At 42.4% G+C, this 26,855-nt stretch overlaps 1 protein-coding gene and 1 long non-coding RNA gene across 6 annotated transcripts in view; one reads left to right on the top strand and one right to left on the bottom strand.

Moving 5' to 3' along the window:
- Positions 1-26,855, bottom strand: part of FARS2 (phenylalanyl-tRNA synthetase 2, mitochondrial) — a 537,773-nt gene that overhangs the window by 77,390 nt on the left and 433,528 nt on the right. The window lies entirely within an intron of this gene.
- Positions 1,901-26,841, top strand: LOC117086665. Its single transcript, XR_004438519.1, has 4 exons — positions 1,901-2,028; positions 2,193-2,318; positions 23,702-23,778; positions 26,368-26,841. It is a non-coding gene; the product is annotated as an uncharacterized LOC117086665 (long non-coding RNA).

Here is a 26,855-nt window from a genome sequence, read left to right as displayed (position 1 = left end):
AATAAAGCCCATGTGAGCTTACTGGTATTTTCCAAATTTTGACAATGAATGTGTCACTTTGTAAATAGAAAAAAAGGTATTAACATATACATGGAATTGGATAAGATTTCAGAAAGTATCTTTCCAAAAAAACTATTTTCCCTTATTTCTGCTAGGCTGAAGAACTCATCTAGCTAGAGAAACTCACTCCCAAGAGGTTCTAGTTGGTTTTGCTAAAATTTTTATTATCTCTACTGCTTATTAAGTCACTGATATCTGTTCTCTACGGTTGGATAAGTTCTATCTGTCAACATGGGATGATTTACTTATGCTGCTTCCTGCAAACAGGGCCCTAATAAATGAATGTCCTCCACACTGTATTTTTAGAAATTAGCGTTTTACTATAAAAAAAGGTATGTTCATAGTAAAAAATGTAAATCGTATGCATATGAACTGCAAAGTAGACAATACCTTCCATTCCAGTCCTCAGTAGATAAAAATTGTTAATGATTTCCTTTGTATCTTTATAGATATTTCCTGTGCACAAAAGTCTACATGTTTATACAAACAAAAAATGGAATAATTTATAATATATTGTATACCTTAGTTCTTTCAATATATCTTTGTCTTCTTTACTTAATGGTGTATGGAACACTTTATAATGGCTACTTGAGGGGGCATACCTATTGTGGAATATTTAATTTCACATCTCTACTTGCTACACATGAGATCCAGAGCAAAAATAAAAGGAAACAAAACAAAATAGATGTGCCATGCCCTATAAAAAAATCTTAGCTGGGTGATACTTAATGAGACAAGCTGTATAAAGTGCTAAAATAAAAAACAAGATTCAAGTAAAAAATAACAATAATAATGGCTACTAGTGTTTGGTAGTATAAACATTCTATAGTTTATTTAATCAGTCTTCTATTGATGAAGTTTCTGGCATTGCAATGAATACTGCAGTACCCATATCTGTGAATATCTGTATTAAAATATTTGTGGAATAAATAAATGCTGAGTCAAAGAGTATGTGTATTTTCAGTTTCAATATAGAGTTGTACCGATTTGCATATCCACAGATAATGCAGATGGAGGATACCTGTTGTCCTGCACGCTTGACAGCACTGAATATTATCCACTTCTAAAATCTTTGTCAAACCTACAGCTGAAAATGTAATTTGCAGCAAATAATTTGTATTTCTCTAATCATGAGTGAGGGTGAGCATCCTGTCCTATGTTCACAGCAGTCTGTATATCTCGTGCTCACTGATTGTTAAAGAGTTCTTTGTTATGTTTTAAAAATTGGCCTTTTATCACAGCCTGGCAGTCTCCTTCCCCACCCCACTAGTTTGTTATACATCCCTGACCCAATTTTTTGGTGCAGTTTGTTCAGCAGAAGCCTTAAATGTTTATGTGGCTAAATTAATCACTCTTTTCCTTTATGGTTTCTGACTTTCCCACTAGGTTTACTTTTCTAAGAAAGGAAGAACTGCTTCTAATTTAATCTCTATAATCAGCTGAAAGTAGGCAGAGAGGCTGGGTCCATCACTTACATACGGTGTGACCTTCTACCAGTTACTCATCCTCCCAGAACTTCAATGTCCTCATCTGTAAAACTGGGACAGTAAAAGCTCCTTTAAAGGATCATCGTCAATCCCAAATAAAATAATGTGGTTACGACTGAGTGTACGGCACACAGGAAGTGTTCAGTAAGTGGTGACTTTACTTCCCCGAGACTGTAAACACCACCATCACTTAACAGCTCCAGCAAATGAGTCATAGACGTGTGGCAAATTCCTGTTTCTCTGGAAGGGAGAGAGAGCACTGGGAATGACAGCATACGGCCCGTGGGCCAGTCCCTGGCTTGCTGTGGCACTGCCACAAATGCTGCTGCTGTGTAACTTCCTACGGAGCAGGATTAATTCCTAGCATGGTTCTTAAGTCACTTTGGGATCTGAGAGATGTTTTGATCCTTCTAGGATTTGAACTTCTTGAAAAGCCTCAGGACAAATGGCAGTGAAGGCTACATGGACACACAGTTTGTGGGTAAGCACAGCGTCATCACCTTAACTTTCATGAGAATGAAAAGAAGAAATTGCTCAAGAAAAAACCAGAATTGAGACAAAAAATAAGTGTAAAAGCTTACATGGCATATATATATATATATATATATATATATATATATATATTTATCTGTTTTTTTCTTTTAGAGATGGGGTCTTGCTCTATCACCCAGGCTGTAGGGCAATGGTGTGATCATAGCACACTGTGGCCTCAAACTCTTCCAGGGCTCAACGATCCTCGCACCTCAGCCTCCCCAGTGGCCAGGAATACAGGTGTGTGCCACCAAGTCTGGCTAAATTTTTTTTTTTTTTGTAGAAGTATGTGTGGGGGTCTCACTATGTTGCCAGGCTGGTCTCAAACTCCCGGCTTGAAGCGATCCTCCTGCTTAGGCCTCCAAAGGGCTGGGATTATAAGCATGAACCACCGCGCCTGGCCGTTACATGGCATTCCACATAGGAGTCCTCCTCTGTCAAATGAGAACTCATAAGCACTACACGTTGCTGAGTCCTTTAGAACATAGAGAGAAATACATACGTATACCTGGTTGAAGGCTGTGCTGAATATTCACACTCGGTCTCTTATCTGATTCTATTTATCATGGCTCGATAGGTTAAAAAAAATATAAAATATAAAAATTCCTTTGAAGAACTCAATTATTTAAAAAGCTTCTTACTTTAACAGAGAATAGAGTCAAACTTTAACCAATTTTTATATGAAGGAATCTACTTTCCCCATAATTTTTAATCAATGTAACCCTTCTACTATTCAGGAAAAAAGGTAGCCTAGGTCTAAGGTATCATGACGTAACTGATTCAGAGCGGCAGTAGCTTTTTTGGTTGAATTTCAATTTCCAAATAGCTAGAAAACACTCCTGTAGGCTACCTGTTGTCAACTTAGCATCAAGACTACTGCTCAGGTACCAGGCCTAGCATACACTGACCTTAGCCACTACAAGAAATGCTAAGGATTAGCTATATTCCTATTACCACGTTTTCAAACGTGTTTTCACCAGAGAACTCAACTTGTTTATTTCCTACAGAAACCTCTACATAGAGCACAGCACAATCTCTCAAACACAGCAGCAAAGCCATCTTCCAACTTACATGATCTTCCGGTTTGGCTTTGACAATCCTCCCTTTGAGAGGCACAGGCTATGTCCTCTTGCCTTGAAAATGGGTGGGCTTTTATGACTGTTCCCACTAGTAGAGGACAGTGGAAGTGATGCTATGCGACTTATGAGGCTAGGTGACAAAGACAGCAGAGCTTCCACCTGTTGACTTGCACACTTGCTACCGTATAAGGAAGCTAACAATTCAGAGGCCACTGCAGTGAGGAAGGCCAGGCCGCTTGGAGAGGGCGAATGTTCTCCAGCCATCACCCCAGAAAGTCCCAGCAGACAGCCAGTGTCCACTGCCAGATGTGTAAGTAAAGATGCCTCATCCCAGCCCAGTCAAGCAGTCACTTCTAGTCTCTGAGTATTCCCAGACAAGGCCCCAGCATCACAGAATGGAGACAAGGACACACGAGCATCATAAAATCAGTGCTTTATGTCACAAAGTTTTGAGGCAGTTTGTTACATGGCAATAGATAACTAGATTTTTACTCTAGGTTTACTTGAAAACAGGCCACCTTGCAACTGCTAAGGATAAATGATTCCCCAAAGCACTGCAAAACTTCCGCAGAACAATGCAAACGCATTAGCCACCTTGCCCATTAATATCCTGCTCAACAGCCACGGTTTGGGAAGCGGTCGTTCATCTCTCCCTCCCTCCATCAAAGCTAAGCAATGGATTTCCCAGAAGTCATCAGGCTGCTCCAGGATTAGTGGTGAGGGGGCAGATCTGCTGAGGGTTTTCGGAAAATAAAGTAAAATATTTAGATCATTTTGCAAGTTGCTTTTCAGATGCCACATTTTTCTCTTTCATCTGTTCCAGCTGACAATGTGTGACAGTTGTCTCTGTGGCTGTTTAACCTTAAAACCATTTATCCTGAGATCATTAAAGATGAACGTCAGGCTGGATTTGCTATGTGTAAAGTAAACTAACAGGATGTTACTATGCCAGAGGAGTACAATAATAACTTATTATTAATATTTGTTTTGCAAAACAGATGAAATACAAATTCCCTAATACAAAGTCTAACACAAAACAATGGGATGGGGAAGGGAAATATGGTATTGACTAACCTGATTCTATAAGGATCCTCATTTCTGGGGGGGAAGAAAAAAGGAGGGTGGGACGAAGAGCCAGAGTATTACCTCTGAAGCTTGGGAGGGTTGGCAGCAACTTGGTGGGCTTGGTGACAGCACCCCTGATTTGGCCTTTGTGACACCTTTTAAACATCTGGACCAACATACAAGGATATAAAACTAGCGACACACACGTCATATCCCACATGTTCACAGGCCATAAATTCAATACATTCATTATTACATATATTTTCACACCAGCATCTATTATTGATTTGTATACATTACAGAAATAATTTCATATTCCTCTGCTAACACTGGTCAACATAAACAGATTAAGATTTTTAACTATTAAGTAGTATTTTTAAGCCCATTAGCTTTTGCCTATCTATTTTCCTTCAATCTAAAGTTTTCAAAACTCCTATTATCAAAGTCAGTTCTGAGCATGACTTTACAGTGTCAAGCCCAGTGTGTGGTGCAGAGTGAGTACTTAGCCAATATGTTTTGATCGACGGGAAAGGAAACCTGAGGCCAAGGCAGTGAATACATGGTTTGCCCAAAGATACAGCAAGGGCTAGTTATTACTTTGGCAGCTGAGGTTGAGATAAATTTTAAACAGCCTAAGAAGTTCATAGAAAGAAAGACTGTCGTCATCCACAATATCAAACCTGCATGACTTCTGCAGACATCTACTGAGTGCTCATTATGGCCCAGGCACTGTGCTAAGAAATGCAGGGGAAACAGAGGTGAAATCTCATCGTCCACCGGTCTTTCTTGGGCATGCTTCCAGGAGCTGTAAATTCAGCTCCAGCATCATTTTCACCCTTCACGTGGGAATCCTGAGGCAGTAGAAGTGATCTGAATATCCCCCGAGTGGTCTTGTGGGAAGAGTATTCTAAAGTTATTGAATCTAAATAACATCATTTAAAAATTACAGTCTTCATTCTTCTTGCTAATACAAGGAGAGTTTTCTTACCTTGAAATTGGAGGAAATATTGTCAAGCAACTAGAACTTGAATAGGAAGGGGCCTGATATGGGCCTCTTCTAGGAAGCGCTTGAGTGAAACCTCAGCTCTGGTCCTGGATGAGGCCTGTGGTAGCTGGTCCAAGAGAGGGTGTAGCACGTTCCCCTTGCCCCAGCGTCCAGCCCCCTAGGCCTAAAGCCAAAACCTCATACACTTTATCTACTCCAGGTAGAATTTAAAACGCCTTCTCCAGCCCAGAGTCACTCTGGCTTAAACTGCTCCCCAATCTGAGTTCTGTCTACTCAGTGCAGCAGAGTTGGCCAGGTCTGGAGGACACCCCTCATTCAGCGTGGTCACACAGTAGGCCAGTCACCTCAGGACTAAAGCCATCCCGGTGCAATAGTGATTTGCAGGGTGTTGGAAAGAGGCCTAACTGCTCACCTCCGTTGCCACGATTTTGGATGGGTTGGAAGGATTGGACAGGGCAGCTCTGAAGCCAGCCATTGGATCTCCAGACCTAAATCTTTTCAATACTTCAGCGTGAAGAGACCCAGAGGAAACCAAGGGGGAATCTTGGTTCCTGTACCTGGCTCAAAAATAATGAATCCTTTATGAAAAAGCAACTATACGTCCAAGGGAAGAAAATTCTTCCTTGAAATGGCAGATGTGAAGAAACTATTGATTGGTTCTGTCCCCAAAAGACAGGAGCCCTTCCTGTTTGCTTCCATTCTGCTTGCGGCTGGCTCTGCTTCTTCTTGAACTGGCTGTGAAGAGCCTCCTGCCTCCAAGTGACAACCCCACACACTGATATCACGAGCCTCTATGGGTTCCATGGTGTTTAGGGTCAAGGATTCTGAGTTTCTTTACTTCAAGAAAAGAAATTATAAAGAAAATTGCTCTCTGGCTCCACTTAATTTTTTTCCCTTGATTGCTAAGGGGGAAGGCACACAAATTCTTCCCTGGCTGGTGAATCGGCAATTTGAATGACTTTAGAAGCTTAAATAGAGTGCTGGGAGTCACAGAAACCTGTCTTAATAGAGTCCTTTCACAAACATAATAGAATTGGCTCCTGTTAGCAAGAAAAACATCTGATGGCTGAGATTAGCTCCCTAAATTGTCCTTTCAAAATCCATTCCACCTCTCCATTCAATGTGAAAGATGTCTCCTTTAGGTGACAGACACTGGGATTTTTGAGACGGTATTGAAGAGAGAGAAAGAAGCTTCCTGACTGGAAGCACTAAGCAGTGCTTGGAGGGTGAAGCTAGATCCTTGTTGCAGCTTTTCATTTATACGGCTAGCTTACTCTAGGGTAAGGGTGATGGAAATAGCCCTTGGAAACAAAGCACAGCATTTGCTAACATAGGAAGGCAGTGACAATGAAAACAAACGAATCACCTTAGTTGGCAGGAATCCTCAGAGAATGATGTGCCAGTTTAATTTTCTGGATACTCAGGGATTCATAAGGACATTCCTTGGTCTCACTCTTGAAGGGACTCTTTCTCAGCTGTAGTTTTGCATACTAGTGCACAGGGCTAGGCAGGCAATGGGCGTGCAGCAGAACTAGGCGAGGGGCCGGGGACTTGTCAGTGGGGTTTATTATTAACACAACAGGCACATCAGGGATGGTTCTCTGAGGACCTGGGTTGTGACTGCTCATGCACAGGAATGCAGATAACAATGATGACACCGTTATGCACCTGAATTAGGCTTTAAGCAGTTGACAAAGCTCTGAAAGGCAAGCTAGGCAGGTATACAAGAAACCATGTTCTGAGACGCAAAGTTATACTCTCTCTATAAAACTGCTATTTTGAGCAAAGACTTGGAACCAACCCCAATGTCCATCAATGATAGACTGGATAAAGAAAATGTGGCACTTGGGAGGCTGAGGCAGGAGAATGGCGTAAACCTGGAAGGCGGAGCTTGCAGTGAGCTGAGATCTGGCCACTGCACTCCAGCCTGGGAGACAGAGCAAGACTCTGTCTCAAAAAAAAAAAAAAAAAAAAAGAAAATGTGGCACACATACACCATGGAATACTATGCAGCCATAAAAAAGAATGAGTTCATGTCCTTTGCAGGGACATGGATAAAGCTGGAAATCATCATTCTCAGCCAACTATCACAAGAACAGAAAACCAAACACTACATGTTCTCACTCATAAGTGGGAGTTGAACAATGAGAACACATGGACACAGGGAGGGGAACATCACACACCGGGGCCTGTCAAGGGGTGAGGAGCAAGGGGAGGGAGAGCATTAGGACAAATATCTAATGCCTGCGGGGCTTCAAACCTAGATGATGGGTTGACAGGTGCAGCAAACCACCATGGCACATGTATACCTATGGAAATAACCTGCAGTTCTGCACATGAATCCCAGAATTTAAAGTAAAAGAAAAAAAAAGAAAAAGACAAAAACAAAAAAGCACTGCTCTTTTGTAGCAGAGGTGGACCAGACTCATGTTTCCCAGCTCCTAGGCTGGCGGTCTCTCCTGTATCCCTAGAAATCCTTTTCCTGCCCTGAAGAGATAGCCGTGGAATTCTGGGAGTGAGGAGCAGCTCCCAGACTAACTTAGCACACTGGAATCAAAGCTAGGCAAATGTTCACCCGGGAGTAGTAAAACCTCTTCCTTCTCCCTCCCAGCAAATGACATCACTATTCACCTGCTTACTTAGTCCCAAACCCAGGATGTGTCCTCGTCTCCTGGCCTTTCCTCACACCCCACACAGCATGCCCTATGCCTTCTGCCTTCAGAGCAGACCCTGACTCCCGTCATTCCCATGCCTGCCCTCCCAGTCCAGGCCAGCTGGACGGCTGAAAGCCTCTAACAGCCCTCTGCTACCCCCTTCTCTGATAGGCCATTCGCTCAATAAGTCAGATCACATGCTAAACGAGTACATCTGTCCCACCCCTTAAAACTCTCCATCTCACTTAGACCCCAGGCTGTGGCCCACACAGCCCTATACGTCCCAGCCCCAGCTTCCCTCTTTGAAGGCGTTTCCTCTCACAGCCATGTCAAACTCAGCTCTGCCTCAGTGCCTTTGCACGTGCTGTTCCCACTGCCTCCCCAGCCTTTCTGTGGTTTGCTCCTTCACTTCCCTGCTTCCTCAGAGGAGTCTTCCCTAACTCTCCTTAAAATGAGTCACTGCTTTTCCCTTCACTCTCTGCCCCACACACTCCTTTACTTTTCGTCACAGCAGGTGTCACCATTTGAAATCACATTGCAAACGAACTTGTTCACTTATTTAGTTTAGCGTCTGTCTTTCCCGATGCCTGCAAGCTCTGTGAGGGCAGAGCCTTGTCATCCTGGTCCTTGTGTATCCGCTGCAGCTGAACAGGACCTGGCTGACAGCAGGGCTCAGTATCTACTGAGTGCATGGATAAAAGAGTGACATGCAAGGCAAGAAGGAAAAGCCCCATCTGCTGACTGAGGACTGAACAGACATACTGGAGTCCATCACAGTACGTTTTACATAAATTCAGCATGGAAAAGAATGACACGTTCAGTGTTCCCTTCGGATACAGCCAGGCTGTCCATAATAACATCTTTGCAAATGAATTCCATCACCCCTACTTTATACTTCTTTACAACTTAACATATTATTAAACTACCTTAAAAAAATACACGAGACTTGCATAGTGTCTGGCACATGGTGAAAATTCAATATTTGTTGCTGAATTTAAAACATTTCTCATCTGTCATTAAATTTTCATTTTTCCCTGCTTCCTGTATTTCCTTCCAATACAAATGTATATGTTTACATTGTTGTAACTATATATAGATATGAATTTGTTCCCTGTTTTTCTTTGGTAACACTGTTTGACATTGCAACCTAGTTACTGTCATTTTTAACAGCTAGGTAATATTCCATCAAGGTGATGTGCTATAATTTGCTTTTTGTAGTCTCCTCCTTTGGGCAGCCAGCTACTAAAAGTTCACTGAGAGGAGAAATGCTAAACAAATGGAGGTAGAGTCGGAAGTGTCCTTTTAGCAGAACCCAAACCACATGCTGACCAGGGCAGAGTAAAATGGCATGCTGGTCTGTCACCCAGCAGCCTGAATTCCGACTCTTTACCGCCTTAGTTTATCAGAGCAAACTGTAGGCTGCTGTTAGAAAGCTCTAAATCACTTTACAAATTATTGATGAAAGAATGACTTCAAGCACTGAACAAATGTAGCCACCAGCCTCAGGAAAAGCACCAAAAGAGGGAGGGAGCCAGAGAAGGAAGGGGAGGGGGAGAAGCAACAGCTGGAAGGAAGCTGAGAAGACTTCAGTAAAGGCCCCTGCTACAGCCTGTTTCATTTCTTCCATCTCTTGAGAATACAGTCCGCAGTTTGTTAGCTGGATCAGCCAAAGTCAGAAGGGGAAGAAAGGGCTTGTCTATCTTGGGGATTTCCCTATCTTTCCTTGCTAAAATGCTTCATAAGCTGCTGCGAAGGAGTGATTTTCTTCTTTTTCCATTTTTTAAAGTAACGTTTTCCCCCGTACACAAATGAAATACTCATTGAAAATAATTTGGGAACTCTGGGAAGGCATAAAGAAAGTAAAAATCACCTGTAGTCCTGTGAGCCACAGATAACCATTGTGAAAACTGGATCTGCTGTCCTGCTCTCCCTCATGGACATAACATGGATATTTATAAAATGTGAACTAGATCACATATTCTTCTCTTTACCCTTTAAGCCCATTGTTATATTGCGAACTTTTTTTTTCAAAGGTGCGCAACTTCTTTAAAATGTTTTAAATATCTGTAAAATAGTTCCTTGTCCAGATGAATAAACTATAATGTATTTGTTTCTCAATAGGTCACATTCAGGTTGCTTCCAGATTTTCAATCTAATAAAGAATAATGCAGACATCTTTGAACCTTTCTCAGATAAATCTCTTAGCACAGATGGTTAAAAAGCAGAATTACCGGATCAAGGGCATGGGCACTTCCAGGCTGATTCGTGTTGACAAAACACAAACTTGGAGATTTACACTCAAGGCAGCCATCTACGAGAGCGACTATGCCAACACTTCCTCATCGCAAGCAGGTATTATTGTTTACGTATTTTTAACTGTAGATGAAAAATGGAATCATTATTTTAAATTACATTTCTTTGATTACTGGTAAGGTAAAACTTTTAAATTTTGTTTTCTGGCTATAAGTGTAGATAAACTGTTTAGTGAACTGTTTTTATTGAGCTGCTGCTCATTTTTCTATTAGAACAAACTTTTTTTCACTGGTTGTTGGAGCTACTGTAACAGTACTTTGTAGAAGTAAAAAAAAAAAAAGACAACGGCTGTACTTTCTGCAGAACAAAAGAGATGTGCATGAAAACAAAATTAGAAGGAAATACACCAAAATATTGAGCAGGTGCTATTGATTAGGTGGTAGGACTGTGGGTACTTGCTGAATTTTCTAGAAGCAGCCTAATAAAAAGGTAACAATAAACCATCTTCCATATACATCTCATGTGGTGCCGATGGCAGGACGGATGGGACAGCTGTATGGGAAATACAGGGTGGACTGATTTTCCTTTTAATTCTAGTTGATCATAATTCTCATTTAACATTTTCCCTATGTTCACTTGTGTTGTTGATAGAGATGCCCACCAGAAACCCTGTTCTAGTTGACCCTGTGGATAAACAATGGCAGGTGACAGCTGCCCAAGCTGGTGCTGTGGATGCTTATGTATAACCCATGGCCACTCATGCCTAACCCGTGGCTACTCTGACCATCAGCTGCAGTCTTGTTTTCCTGGTTATGTGTCTCAGTGTTGGTTGGGCACCTTTACCGAAGTACAAGTTTGTTCACATTCGCACAGTGTCCAAGCACACACAAGTACTCTGAGGACAAGCATTGTTTCTCTTTTCTCTTTTTTTTTTTTTTTTGAGACGGAGTCTTGCTCTGTCGCCCAGGCTGGAGTGCAGTGGCCGGATCTCAGCTCACTGCAAGCTCCGCCTCCCGGGTTCACGCCATTCTCCTGCCTCAGCCTCCCGAGTAGCTGGGACTACAGGCGCCCATCACCTCGCCTGGCTAGTTTTTTATATTTTTTGGTAGAGACGGGGTTTCACAGTGTTAGCCAGGATGGTCTCGATCTCCTGACCTCGTGATCCGCCCGTCTCGGCCTCCCAAAGTGCAGGGATTACAGGCTTGAGCCACTGCGCCCGGCCCAAGCATTGTTTCTCATGCCTTCATCAAGACCCTAACAGCATCCGCGCTACGCTACATTCTGTTGAAATCAAATAATCATTAAAATAATTGTGATTACGTAGCAGGAAGGAAAGATTGCTATGGGCACATACAGGGCTACAGCTGTTTCCATATTGGGTTGGAGGAAGAAATTCAACTTTAGAGGGAGAACAACTCTTTAGGAAAACACTTTGAAGAGTTTTTTTTTATTATGAAAAGTAAGGCTCTCAGGAACTGGGAAGTAAAAATGGAAAGTAAAAGGATCTCATTCTAGGGTGTTGTTACAAAGGAAATGTGTGTGTTGGGGGGTGTGGATGGGGGAAGTGAGGGTTCCTCTTAGTCAGGACAAAAAAGATAGGAGTTTTGGGAGGACCAGGCACTTAGGAAAAACCAGGAAAGGATAGAAGATTTTCTAAAGAGACGGCTGCTTCCTGGTGTGAATCTATTCACAGGGCAAGGATGGAGAGTAAGAGATTCTTTATGGTGATGAATCACTGATAAACTGTCAAAATTGCAATGTGGAAATTCAATTTTAATAGTTTCCTCTCCATTATTTCTTTTGAAAGCCATTGTACTGTTTAGGAGACCCTGGGAAAAGAGGGAAGTAAGGCCATCAGCATTGTGGGCATGTTAACACCGCAGGGAGTGTTGACAGGAGGGGTGATGGAGGAGGGTCTTGAAGCCAGAATTTAGAGCTGGAGGAGACAGGAGGACATAAATACCTCCCAGGCAATCTGCAAAAGCACTCAACAGGGCAGGTCAGTGCAGGAGGGCTTAATGTTTTTATTTGGATTTTAGAGGGAAGGGTAGAAGGAGGCTGGTGACCCCAGGGCACATTTTGGTCGCAATTATGTTCCACAGGCTGGTATCACTCATTTTGAGGACCAAGTTTTAATGTCTTGCACGGCTAAGGTCTCTCAGGATATAGAGGGGATCACCCCTAAAAAGCATAGCCTGAAGGAAGCATTAGAAACTGAGAGGTTTGCTTTATCACCTCCGTTCTCCGGCCTTCAACAGAAGGTCAATTGCAGCAGGTCATCTCTTCTCCAGCAAAAAAATTTGTGAGACTATTTCCTAAGGACAAGCCTCTGGCAGGATGTTCCTAGAGCTTAGCTTACGATTCCGGCCACAAATCAATGTGTTTCAGACATTCCTTCTGATCCAAGGGGCGCCACTTCCGGATCAAGACAAGACTGCAGCCTCATTCACCAGGTTATAAAACAGACAGTGGGGAAAATCTCCAGGAAGCACACAGCAGGTGTTTCCGCATTCGGTCAGCTGGTAGAACTTTCAGAGAAGTTCTTGGGAAATTTAGAGAGCTCATTCCAAAACTTTGGAGAAAGAGGGGCTGAAGATAGAAAAATGAATTATTTATCACATTCCCTCTGTAACTCACAGACTTTTAAGAGCACAAACCAGGGTCTTTCCCTCCTAGCTTCCATACCACTCAGCCAGGTAGGTCCCTCTTCGGCACTTCTGAAGGATTTGGGAATGAGACATGTTTGAAGCTCCAGAGGCCAATGAGAGCGCAAACAGCCCTCGTATTACAAAGGATGGCTATGTGTGAAATGAGGTGAATCTCTTCCCTGAGAGACTATTTACTTAGAGAGTTAAGAGGCTATCTGCAGTAGTGGTTGAGGGCACAGCACTGACAACACAGACTACAAAAGCATGTCCTCTCTGATGTAAACTTAGTGCCTCTGAAAGAAGCCATGGCCTGAGGGGCTAATCCTGGCTAACAGGTACCCTCTTCCAGGAGGCCAAAGCATCTCCTCAAGGCACCAGCTCAGATTTCCTATCTCCCTCCCATCCACCTTTCCTCCTAAATCTACAAAGGATGGCAACCTTCAAGCGTTGATGGAAATGTCCCTTAAAACATGGACATCGGCTAAGTCTACAAAATAGTTTTGTCTGTTTATCAGACCTCCAGGAACTTGGGTGAGTGTGGTAAGGGGAAGGGATGTGAGAGGCTAGAAACGCAGGTACCTTTTAGAGGATGCTTCTTTGAGAAAGAGATTTGACAAACTGTTTATCTGTTGGCTTCCCTCATGAGGTTTCTCACTGAGTTCCCATTTCTACGACTGCCTCCCAGGCGTTTCCTTTTGCTCAGCTCCAAGCCTTGGAGGCTTTGATGCCTTGATCTCTCCTGCTTTTCTCTTAGTTTTATCTCTCTGTTTTCCACATCCATCCATCTCTTGCAATTTTCAAAGATACCATTTGAATCCATACTTTCCTTGCTGCCATCTGCATTAACGGACTGCCTGACAGACTGATTCATTCACTCATTCATTCCTCACCCATTTACTGCATTCCTCCTTGGTGCTGGGCATGAGACATAATTCCTACCCTCAGGAATTTCACAATCGAGTCAGCAAACAGACATGTGAACACTTCAAGTAGCTGCGAGATCAAACTATATGTGTGAGAACTGAACACACACTCTGCTACACAAGCTCACAGGGAAGAACAATGACTCTTGCCTTTGACTCTTTGACGACAGCCCCTTGCTTGGCTCTGCATGGGCTGGGTACCCACTCCTCTCTGTCCTACTCACTGAAGCCAGGATCGTTTCCCAAAGCATCATTGCAAGGCCACTGTCACTAATGGGGACTTACTTATGGCACTGGCTCCCACACAGGTATCTTGGTTCTGATTGCTGGAAAGTATTTGGAGCAGAGCACTTAAATGCTCTACTGCCAGAGAAGTCTAGCCAGAGGAATTTGATTATGCTGGCTCATTGCCAAGTTCTGGAACCAATATTACAGTGTGAGGGGGCGAGGCAGAGGCAGGGGCATTTGTACCTTGCCAGAGAGGAAAGCTGGAAGAAATAACTTGAATGGGAGCTAGGAGGAGATAGAAGAAGGCAGAACACAAACCTTACTTACTTTATGGTTCCTCTTCAGACCAGGCCTTTTAAAATATGGTTGTTTTGATGCTCAGTATTTTTACCATGCCCATATTAAAAAAAAAAAAAAAAAAGCGAGACACATGGTTGGCTCAAGAATTTGTTCTGATTCACAAATTATATGAAAGTTAATCATCTTGGTTACATAAAAATTAATCATCTTTGGTTTGTTTTAAATTAAAAAATAACATTTCATGAAATTAATGAGAACAGTTTTAGATGTGTGGGTGCTTTAAATATACATATGCCTCTGAATTGAGATCGATTTTTAAAAATAATTGTTTCCAATGATAATAACCATCTCCTGGTTGTTCCAGGAATGACTATACCCTGTGGTTTTCTCAAATGGAATTTTCTTTGTACTAGGTAAATATTGAGACAACATTTAAGTTGGCTCAAGTCTGTCTATATTGACTGCAGAAAGCAGCAAATATCATGGGACAATACCAGAATGAGAGAGGGAATCTCGCAGTCATAAGATGGGGCATACCCTTGAGATTGACTACCAAGATATTCTCTTATTAACATAGAATAAAAGCACACACTAAGTCCTAGTAAGTTTGGGAGCATTTAATAGATAATTAAACAAAATGAAAGTCTCACATTCAGAAATATGACTTCAAATATAATTCTTTTAACTGCTGTTAACACTTTCCATAAAAATCCGATTTGCGATCATTTCATATATTATTATAAGGCATGTGGCATACAGCCCACCTTCATGTGACATTGTAAATGTCCTGATGGCTAGCTCTGCTCTTTGCAATGGTTTTATTAGAATGTTATTGAGAATTAAAGCAGATCCCAAACTCGGACATCACAGGCATGTGCAATAAAATATATTGTTAGTCTCATAATGTTAAAATAGGAGATGATATAAATCTGAATTTGCAAATATGTATCCAGTCTAATATGTGTATTGTTTGTATTTAACAAATACAAAATCCAGTTGAAGGCCATGCCTCATCTGAGAATGTAGGAGGAAAGAGAAGAATCAAATACATGAACTCATCAACAAGAGACAAGAGCGGAATCCCTTCGTTCATCTCACGCTCGGTTCAAGTGTGTTTCCTTTATGACTGCAGCTGACATCTTTAAGTGCCCTTAAGAAAAGCTTCTTGCTGCTGGGCGCGGTGGCTCAAGCCTGTAATCCCAGCACTTTGGGAGGCCGAGGCGGGCGGATCACGAGGTCAGGAGATCGAGACCATCCTGGCTAACACGGTGAAACCCCGTCTCTAAAAACACAAAAAAATTAGCCGGGCGTGGTGGCTGGCGCCTGTAGTTCCAGCTACTCGGGAGGCTGAGGCAGGAGAATCACTTGAACCCGGGAGGCGGAGCTTGCAGTGAGCTGAGATCCGGCCACTGCACTCCAGCTTGGGCGACAGAGCGAGACTCCGTCTCAAAAAAAAAAAAAAGAAAAGCTTCTTGCATACATAAATGGGCTGTACTAAACTAAGCCTTTCTGTCACAAACTTGAGTCCGGTTGTTTTGACTGCCATTTTATTATTTTTTTATATGAGCCTAACCAAATTTAATAGTAGTTATCTTTATTTTAATTTATACTTTAAGTGCTTCCTTCATTCAGTAAAAAAGTGAAATTTCCCTCAGGTGAGAAAAAAAGAATGATTTTCACCTTAGGTTCAATGCAGCACGTGCCATGATTATGGCCAAGATGTTGTTCAATACGTAGGAAAGGTGATTAGGAAAACAAATTCTGTGCTATGCAAAGGACAGTGACATTTAACTTCCTACTGGATACGTTAGCCAATGGAAAATAATGAAAACAATGTATCTTCTGTAGGTTATTATGAATTAGTCCAGGTTTATTTTATTCATCTCTGAATTTTTTACTGAATTTGGTAAAGATCAGCTCTCCTAGGCACTTATATGCAACTTCTCTTTATGGTTTCTAAGTTACTCTTTCAAAATGAAATATTCAGAAACTTGGAGACACAAATCTCAAAGACATACTATATAATCACTTGGTAATGTTCTTACTATACTTGTTCTGTGATTTATCCCAGCTGAACAGGACTCTTTTTAACACTGTATTTGGTACATGTGGAATGGCAAGTAACATATTTCATGACTAGACAAAGAGTTACCGCAGACAATACTACACTGATACCAAAATACACGTAGAGATGTGTCTGGCTTTCTCACTTCAACAATTCCGATAAGTTTCCATTGAAAAGAAGTCTATTTTCTCTGTCTCCTAAAATTCTCGGTCACTCCTCTCCAGAGCTTCTTCCTTTGAACAGAGCCACATAGACTGGGACACACGACAATCAAGTCCCTGTACTGACTGACAGCCCACATGTGGCTACCAGCTACTTATCACCGTGTGTGTGTGTGTGTGTGTGTGTGTGTGTGTGTATCTGCAAATATAATGTATTTTTATTGACTCAAGAGGTAAATATATGCTACTTTATCAAACACCTTCTCCACCAAATATTTATTGACCACCTAAGTTGTGACATAACTCTGTATTTTTTTCTTTCCCCCAAAAAATGCAGATTAAAAAACTTTTTTTTATTAATTCCCCATAGTAATTGGGAAATATTGGTAGAAAGTACAGAGTATGACCGGTAGTAAAAAGGAAATTGGGGTCTGGCCTCAGCCTGGCCACTGACCACTTCTTGTGACTCTGAGAACTTCCCTTTGCCTGGGTTGGTCTCAATGGTTTCATTTGTATAATGAAGGAACTAGACCAGACAATTTCTTTAAAAAATCCCTCCAAGCACAAAATGCCACAGTTCCAAATATGGAAGTATTTTATAATGTTGGTAACTGGCAAAAATAGTACTTCTCCCAGAAGAACGAAATGATATTGATCTCATTTAGGTTATAGGCATTCCTATGTGAGAAGAAGGCAAATATCACACCTCCATCCACCCACTCAAGAATCTGAGAGTCTAGGCAAAGAGAAATCAGGCATTCACAGAAGTACTGTGAAAAAAAACAAATTTGAATGACCACAAACATTTTGCAAATGAAACATGATATAAAATACCAATAGCAAATCATTGCTCCTTGTCTACAGTTGCCGGGAAATAAGAATTCCCAACTTGCAAACTATTACCTCTGCATGGGTCGGCCAAGGGTCCAATCCCCATTGGCCTTTACAGTGTGGCCAACTAGAACCAACATCTGACCAACAAGTCTTTCTCTTAACATCTCCGTCAAAAACATCCTCAACAGGAAGTTAATTTTATAAGAATGTCGACAAATGAAGAAAGTCGGCAGTCTGGGCTGTTGCCAATATTAGGCTTACAGTAGGCAAAGAAAATAAATGGTGTGAATCTATCAAGATGTGGCAATTTCTCTGATATGTGACATCTGCTTTCCTGTTTCTTTTTCTTTCTAATAAGAATGCAGTAACTGAAAACAATCATTTTTAAACTGACAAAAAACAGGACACATCCTCAGGGCAAATGGTTTCTAAGTCAGTGTTTGAATACAACATAGACATAAACCTTTGGCTGGATCACCGAATGCTGATACGATTCACTTCAATGTTTTGGCTAGTATTTGGTTGGGCTGAAAGAATTCTTCCACACACACAATAAATTCTTATAGACTCAGAAGTTTAAATACGCAAATAAGTAAAATGATTAAAGGATTCCATAAACCTACCATCCAGAGAGGAACGCATTTAACATCTCGTCTATCTAGTCCCCTAAGTTGGACAGATACATTATATATATTACGTATTTATATGTATATTCATATCTCAAGTCCATCTCATACTCCAGACACACCAAGGCATCCCAAGAACTGCAGAGATCATTATGCTGGCACCCCTGTGTGCAAATCTGTGAACTAAGGCACCCTGTTTGGGAAGCTCTACTCTACACTTCCATAAGTTTGAGTTTATCAGAAACAAGCATCACTGACATGGCAGCAAAGAAGCTTCATTTCTTGGAAAGTCCCCATGTTTCTTATATCTGTCCCTCACTTCCACAGAGCTGGCATGAGTTCAACTAGCATAAGTTTAGCTGAAGTCTGCATCAATGACGGGGAGCATAGAATTTTCTCACTGCCCCAGTCCCATTAAAAAAATAAAACCATTGTAACTGTATCCTTGCTAACCTGGATCTCTTCTTACTTCTGCAGATACTTGCACCAGAATGGACAGGCCCAAATTTGTGGCCTTATTAACCGTGGCACCCTAGGAAGGAAATGAAGGAATGGTTTCCCGAACTAGTCTTTCTGATGGCAGAAGTGGGGAAGCAGGTGCTGGAGGCTGGACCCGTTCACTTCAGCTTCAGGAACACAGGTGCCATGCACAGCAAAACCCGATGTGGCTTCTGCCCTCCGGGCGCACACTGGTGTGGAAACTGACACATACATGAGTATAATCAACATGGGAAGCAGAGAGTGCTTCTCTAATTGGCTTGTGCTTCCCCAAATTCCTTCAGGGTAGGGACCGCATATTCCATCATTTGCCTTTCCTCAATGGGAAGCACAGTTTGGGGCCCAGAGAAGGTGCCGGGGGGCTCCTGCTTGGTAGACTGACTTGATGCTAAACTGCAAAGGCAGAGGAGATACATTCCCTTCACAGCCCCAAAGGTCTTTGGTTATGTTAATTACTCCTACCTTCCCCTAACAAACGGCTAGGGTGTCACAGCAAGAGGGCCCAGAGGGTGCATTAATTGCAGTGGCCTGTCTCATCACATTACTCTCACTATTCAAAGGTGTTTCTAATCCAAAGGCAAAATACAGTGTCTCCAAACTCCAGGGAAAGAACAGAGGAACACATGTTGTCAGTGGCAACCAAACTTAGCTTCATCATGAATCACTGTGGCCTCATTCTGACAGGTCCAGTTGCAGCCTAGCCCTAGATCACACCAAGCAGTGACTCAGCTACAATGAAACTTCAGATGCTATTTTTAAGGGGGGCTCGCAAGGGGAAGGAGGGAGGTGTAGAAATGCTTTATTATTTTTTCCTGAATTTTCATAGCCTCAACTAAATCTTTACTTTGAGACCAGAATTCTGGAAAAGTTAACCTGCCCCTGAAGTTATGTAACCCATAGTTTACTTTTTATATCACAGTTTGCCCATTAAAGTCACAAACCATTTCCATGGCCAAAATTTGTTTTGAGTAAAATCGAAAAGTTTTCAGAAGGGTCTGGACACAAGGCAAGCAATTATGGTACAGTGGGAGGAACACTGGCTTAAGAAGCAGATGGTTCTGCAGCTTGTAAGTTGCGTCACTGTGGGACTGAAGGGCCAGGATGTGGCCAGGGGATAGTGAGGCTGAGGTGGCTGTCCTGGATGGAGTCTCAGGGCGGGCCACCACGGGCATGGGTGGGTGTGCCTACCCTGCTAGCTCTGCACTTTGGATTGGTGAAGAAACCCCACTAAAGCCGCTTTAGGTTCCACAGACTTCAGTGCTGTCTTCTTTTCACTCTTGCCTTCCCACTGAAGGGGCTTTGCTGTGCCCACGGCTACCGACTGATTCCTGTGTTCATTTACTCATCCTTCTCTGGACTTTTTCCAACTGCTACCTTCTCTTGAGCAATTAGCACAGTGCACAGATTTCCAGAGTGGAGACATGGTATTTTTGTGGAAAAGTAGGACAACGTCTTCCTCAAATGCACGTTCCTCACGATGATCGGAATTGTGTTTCCTCTCCTGGCATGGTCCCTGTGTTCTGGGGAACAGTCCCCCTACAGTGATTTTTGGCTTATGTTCTTAGACACAAGCGATGGCTCAGAAGCCTCACCTCCCAGCGCTGTTGCGATTTCTCCCGCGGGTGTCCCTGTAACATCTTTGGGAGAGCAAGCCATCCAGCTCAGAAGCGCTTTCATGAGGCAAAATCTAATCTAAAAACTCTTCCGTGGCAACATCTTTAAAGGTTAAACCATCCTGTGTAAACATGTGCTTGGTTCCTGGAGTAAGTCCTTTCCTATTTTTTCCAGAGCTAAGTCCTCCAGGCTGGAAGGCTTAGGAAGAAATAACGCCCAAATTGGCCCTACAGCGTTGAGTGGAAGTGGGGCACAAGAAGGGGGAGCCTCAGCATCTGCTGATAAATCCATTCATACCACAGTGACCTTGAACACCATAGTTCTTTCTGTAACACCAGGAGGCTCCAGCAGAAACAGAGGAGAGAACTGAGCAGAGCCCCAGCTCAACGCTGAGACTTCCTTGTGCTACACCACATTAATCCTAAGACCGAAGAGCTCATTAGCCAATCACTTTCATGAACAAACCCACCTAGCTCTGGGGACAGGAAGAGCAGAGACAGAGTGGGAGGAACTCTTACGTCATGCTCTGAAAGCGCGGCCATGAAGCCTCATTTTTCTGAGGTACTCATGGACACTGCAACTTCCTCCTCCTCAGCTTCTGGCCAGCAACAGGCCCTAAATTAGTTAAATTTAACTATAATAAACATGCTGCAAATGAATTATATTTAACTCTAACAGCCACCTCAGGGTTTGTCTGGAGATGAAATAATTTTAGCTTATGCTACCATACGTCCCCCAACTAAGGCAGAAAGTAATTACCTAAGGATTTACTGTAATGAGTTCACTGACACTCATTATTCATTATAGTGCGTGAACATTCCAGTCTTTTATACAGTCAGGCATAGACTGCACACTGCTGAATATATAGTCTTGAGTGAGCACAATAAGGACACTAAAAATAAAAAGCCACCTGATTTCAGTCTTAAGAATTAGCAATAATTATGAGAAACTTTACACCATCAGTAGAACTGGGCCTGCTAAGAAAATGAACAATGTGATAAGCTTTTGGAGCGATGACACTGCAGAGCAACACTTAAAAAGTGTGCTTATTTAAAAAAAAAAATGTAACTGGGCTTCAGTGCTGTGCATACTAATGAGAATTCGTGTTTTTCTATCCATTAAAGCAGGATCCTACTCAGAAGCATTTGGTTAGGGGAAGAGTTTGTGTTTCTAAAAATACATACAAGTAATAACTTGCCCAAAATGCCATTCCTTATAAAATATTACGATATTCTCCATTTCATTTACTCTGAATAACCTTGCCATTAAAATTTCTCATTTATCTAGTCACCCCTCATGATCCACTGTGTATCAGCCGTAGGCCAAGTACCGTAAGCATAAAGAACAATAAGACATGGTTTCTACTGTCTGGAAGCTAAACGTTTACTTAGCCCTGTAAGTAAATATTTCCTGAATTGTGATATCCACAGTGATCGGGGGTGTACTGCCCGTTGAATACACATGATCTAGTCAGTATTGATATAAGTTATTTGGGTGGAGAAATCTAAGTATGATTTGATCAAGGACCAAAGCAACTGTAGCCAGCTTTGGCCACTGAATGTCCTCTGTATACATTGTGCATTCTGGGCATACGCACCCATGCTTGGCTGCATATATCATTAATACACCGCTGTCAACTTTTATATAAGGGTTTATATCTTGCCTCATTCTATGAAAATTTTAAGGAGGCCTACAAAAGAAGGTATCCAATAAAATAATGTTTGAATAGGATAGAAATCAAGAATCAACATAAGAAATGGGATGTTACTGACACTTTTCTCATGTCAGACTCCATTTTGCCTGCTTCTTCCCCACTCCCATTCATAGGTCATGAGCTGTGCAAGCAGCTAAAGGGATCTGAAGGTGTGGGGTTAGAGGGAGGCACAAGGCGTGCTTAAGCCAACTTGGCCTCTTTTTCTCCTTCACCAGCTCCTCCACTAAGCCCAACTCCGGACAAGGTGCTGGGTGCTCTTGCAGGTGAGAAGGCGGTGCCGGCAGTTACTCTGCTTCACTCTCTGAATCTCAGGACCTCTGTTTGACATCAGGAGGCCAAATGACTAGCAGGGCAGGATTTGGAAGTTCTTGACTTGGGCCTATAATATCACAGAACAGCATCAAAGCCCTCTCCTAATACACTGCAATATAATGAGGGGAAATATTAGCAAGTACAGGACTACTGAGATCAGGGAAAAGAGCACACAGCAGTAAGCCCTGGGGGCTGACGCATTCGGAGGCTCTCTCCAGCCACAGTGAAGGAAAAATGGTCACTTACGAAACCCTTAGGGTTAAATTTACCCTTGTCTTGAGGCACACGAAGTCTTGGTGCTTGCTTTTTAAAACATTTCTCACAAAAGGTTTTATAGGCGGGACAGGGGGTTTCTTTGGCTATTTGACCAGGGGACCGGGGGGATGGGGGATGGGCTGAGTGATAGGAATGGACAACCCTCAACAAGCTTACTATGGGACCTACAGGAGTAATTTTCTCTGTTTGTTTCTCAGGATCTGCTGATGGAAGTCGAAGGCACAATGTTCAAGTACTGACCATAGAAGGCAATGGCGAAGGAGGCCAGGATAACATGTCTGCTCTGTGTCAAGGAATGGCTCCTATTTTCCCATTCCAGGACTACTTTCTTAGGAGAAAGGGAATTAACATCTGTTTGTTGTTTTCAGGGACTGCACTAGGTACCTTATATTGCTTATTAAAATATAACCTTGAAAGCACTATGCACTATTATCATCATTACAAGTGATTAAAGCCCTTGAGGCCTAGAGAAGTTAAGAAACTTGCTCAAGGTGGGCCGGGTGCGGTGGCTCACACCTGTAATCCCAGCACTTTGGGAGGCTGAGGCAGGTGGATCGCCTGAGGTTAGGAGTTCAAGACCAGCCTGGCCAACATGGTGAAACTCTGTCTCTACTAAAATACAAAAAAATTAGTTGGGCGTGGTAGCAGGTGCCTGTAATCCCAGCTGCTCGGGAAACTGAGGCAGGAGAATCACTTGAACACGGAAGGCAAAGGTTGCAGTGAGTTGAGATCATGCCACTGCACTCCAGCCTGGGCAACAAGAGCCAAAAAAATAAAAATAAAAATAAAAACCACACACACACACTCAAAAGAAACTTGCTCAAGGTAACATAGCAATGAAGAGGTAAAACCTGGATTCAAACTTGGATATTCCTTCAAAGCCATCCATTTTTTGCCTCAGCTATTTCTACATAAAGAATAACAAATGTTTTGCCTGAATTAAACAGTAAAAAACATCTAAACTTCAATTCATTTAATTGAATGAAGTTCAAGAATTCACTTTCCCTCTGGTTTCTCTGGCTATTTGACCAGGGGACCAGCCATTTCAGTATCACATGGACACACACAGATAACCCTAACAGTGTGCTGGGTGTTCAACAGTCATTCCCAAGCTTGAATTGGTACAGTATCATTCATATGAGCTGCTGCTGTCCAACAGCACAAGAGTAACAACAAATTAAATATTTGCTTATGTGGCTACTTATAAAATACATATAAAACAGAAAATAAACCTCACATTATAAGAAGTCATCACCATTTATAAGTAAAATTCAGCATAGCTGAAGCTACTAAACCCCACATCATCCCTTGAGGGAAGAAAGCCTCTCATCTGTTTTCAAATTTAAAAACCTCTCATCTGTTTTCAGACCTCCTATTTATTGTCGGTATACACAGACTTCTGAAGGAGCTGAGCAGAGGAACGGTAAAGAGAACCTCTCTGATGGTGGGCATTAAAGGAAAGTGGGCTACGAAATAATAGAGCGGGAGATTGTGGAAAAGCTCGGCAGCTCAGGAAACCCACACACCACACACAAAATCCCACATCAATGTTAGAAAGTGTTTCTCTTGCTCTAAGAGTCGATCACCAGCAGCCAAAATATTTTTTGAGGAAAATAGCACCTGTCTTTTTCAACCCACTGAAGTTAAGATGTATTTACCCACTGTAAATGCAGCCAGAAAGAAATGTAAACTAACTGTTGCTAATACCTTTGCATGGCTGGGTCTCCACTTCCCCCTCTGTAAAATAACAGATTTGGACAGATTGTTCTAAGGGCTTATCCAGCTCTGTGTTCTAGAATTCTGTGGGTTTAGCTGGATGGCTCCATGTTTGGTACTGACAGTCATTTTCTTAAGGGGTTATCTTTAATGCCAAAAGATATCTTACTTTTTCCCCAAATTTTTATTTTGTTTATATTCACTTAGTTATATTTAACAGAGAATATAATCTTTTTTATTTTTTTGACATGGAGTCTCGCTGTGTTGCCCAGGCTGGAGTGCAGTGGTATGATCTCGGCTCACTGCAGCCTCTGCATCCTGGGTTCAAGCAATTCTCCTGCCTCAGCCTCCTGAGTAGCTGGGACTATACGCATGCGCCACCATGCCCGGCTAATTTTTGTATTTTTAGTAGCGACGGGGTTTCACCATATTGGCCAGGCTGACCTTGATCTCCTGACATTGTGATCCGACCACCTCAGCCTCCCAAAGTGCTGGGATTACAGGCGTGAGCCACTGCACCCAGCCAAATATAATCTTTATTTTTAACTTTTATTTTAAGTTCAGCGGTACATATGCAAGTTTGTCATATAGAGAAACTTGTGTCATGGGGGTTTGGTATTCAGATTATTTTGTCATCCAGGTATTCAGCCTGCTATCCATTAGTTATTATTCCTGATGCTCTCCCTCTTCCCTCCCTCCACCCTCCGATATGTCCCGGTATGTACTGTACCCCACTATGTGTCCATGTGTTTGCAACATTTAGCTCCCACTTGTAAGTGAGAACATTCAATATTTGATTTTCTCTTCCTGTGTTAGTTTGCTAAGGATAATGTCCTCCAGCTCTATCCATATTTCTGCAAAGGATATGATCGCATTCTTTTGTATGGTTGCATAGTATTCCATGGTGCATATGTACCACATTTTCTTTATCTAGTCTACCATTGATGGGCATTTAGGTTGATTCCATGTCTTTGCTATTTTGAATAGTGCTGCAGTGAATACACGTGTGCATGTGTCTTTATAAGAGAACAATTTATATTCCTTTGGGTATATCCCCAGTGATGGAATTGCTGGGTCAAATGTTAGTTCTGTTTTTAGGTCTCTGAGGAATTGCCATACTGTTTTCCACAGTGGTGGACCTAATTTACATTTGGATATGATCTTAACCACATTTTAATTATTTTGTCTGTTTGTCTGTCTTTGCCTCCAGTGTCTTGCACGGTACAGGCCTGGTATACAGCAAAGCTATCATGTACTATTTACTAAAATAGCACTGCTCTCTGTCCTTGCAACTGGAAAGTTTCCTGGAACTTCAGGCACCGTATAGTTCTTCCATAGTCAGGCTGGCTGCTCTCCTGACTTGAACTCCTGGGGAGGCATGTTGGTGGCATTTCTTTCAACTCCAAGCAAATTCAGGGACCTGCAGTGGCCATTAACCAGCAAGGGTTTACTGAGCATATTTCTGTGCCTTACACTACAGAAAAAGCAAAACAAACAAACAAACAGTATTACTGACTCTTAGTTATGTTTCTTTTAGTTAGGAAATTAAATATTCTAAGTCAGTTGAGGGAGTTCCTGGATTCTTCTTTACATAGCCCACCATTCCTGGCACTAAGCACTGCACACATGAGGTACCCAGTATTTTGGGTTTAGTTGAGTTCAATGAACCGATAACTACCATAGTCGTTTCAAGTGCAGCACCCTAGACCTGTTATGCTATGAATCTTCCCTTCCTCCTTCCAAATCCTACCATGGACCCAGAGGTACCTCCCTTCCCCGGGTCTCTTCAATGCCAGGGCCTGTGCAATGACAACCACCTCCTCTCCAAACCCTCATGACATTCAGCCACATCACCAACTCCTTCCACTCAAGGAAGGGTGGAACTGTCCTAAAAAGGAAGCAGAAAGCTCTTACCTCCTGCCAAGAAGCTGCCCAGTAGTTGGTAGTAACTGGCTTCTCACTTACCAATTTGAGTCCTTCCAGGGTCTGTTTTGTGAAAGGATTTAAAAGGCAATACTATACAGTTAAACCTCAAAGGAATTAGTTGAAATTTCCATTATCTTTTCAAATGGCTAAATGCATCTCAGCCTCTTATGTTTCCAGAAATTGTTTAGAATGTACTTCGCTCTATCCCAGGTCACTAACATGTCTGCTCTGGAATACGTGGTTCTGGCTCAGACAACCTGATCTGAGGGGAAAATAAATACGATAGAAACATAAAGCTTACTACCTTATTATCAAGCAGTTAGAAATCACCTCATCCACACACACCCAGGCCTCTGTGTCTCTCTGACAGTCTCCTCTCAAATCTTTCTAGAGTCTGTGAGACTACATCTCTGAGAAATGCTTCCTGTTTTGAAGATGGAGCTGCATCATGACCTCCGCACGCCTGCCCAGTCAGCATACCCCAACATACTTGCAGCTATGACCCACGTGTTTAACAACACTGCGAGATGCCAGCCTCAGGCACCTCTGGAGAGAGCCCGCAGAACCATGGCCCCTATTCACCCATCTGTGGACCATGCTGCTTGTCAGCGGAGGCTCCAGATGTCAACTCTCCAGGGTAAGCCATCAGTCAACATCCTGGCCATCGGAGTTTTTGGGTGAGCATCCTCAGGACAATGGTCGCAGGTGACTGCCCAGCTGTACTTAAACACATTTAGTCCCTTCACAAACAGCCTGTCCTTAGAAAGCTTTTTGTGAGGAGCTGAAATTGACCTTTGATAACTTTCTTCCCACTGGTCTTTGTTTTGTCCTGAAGGAACAAGTATACTCCCTTTTCTCTTTAAAACAACAAATAAAACA

Source organism: Trachypithecus francoisi, unplaced genomic scaffold (genome assembly GCF_009764315.1).
Source record: "Trachypithecus francoisi isolate TF-2019V2 unplaced genomic scaffold, Tfra_2.0 Lachesis_group10, whole genome shotgun sequence".
NCBI classification, from domain to species: domain Eukaryota; kingdom Metazoa; phylum Chordata; class Mammalia; order Primates; family Cercopithecidae; genus Trachypithecus; species Trachypithecus francoisi.
Note: the sequence above shows the minus strand (reverse complement) of the source record. Positions and strands in the feature narration are given on the sequence as shown.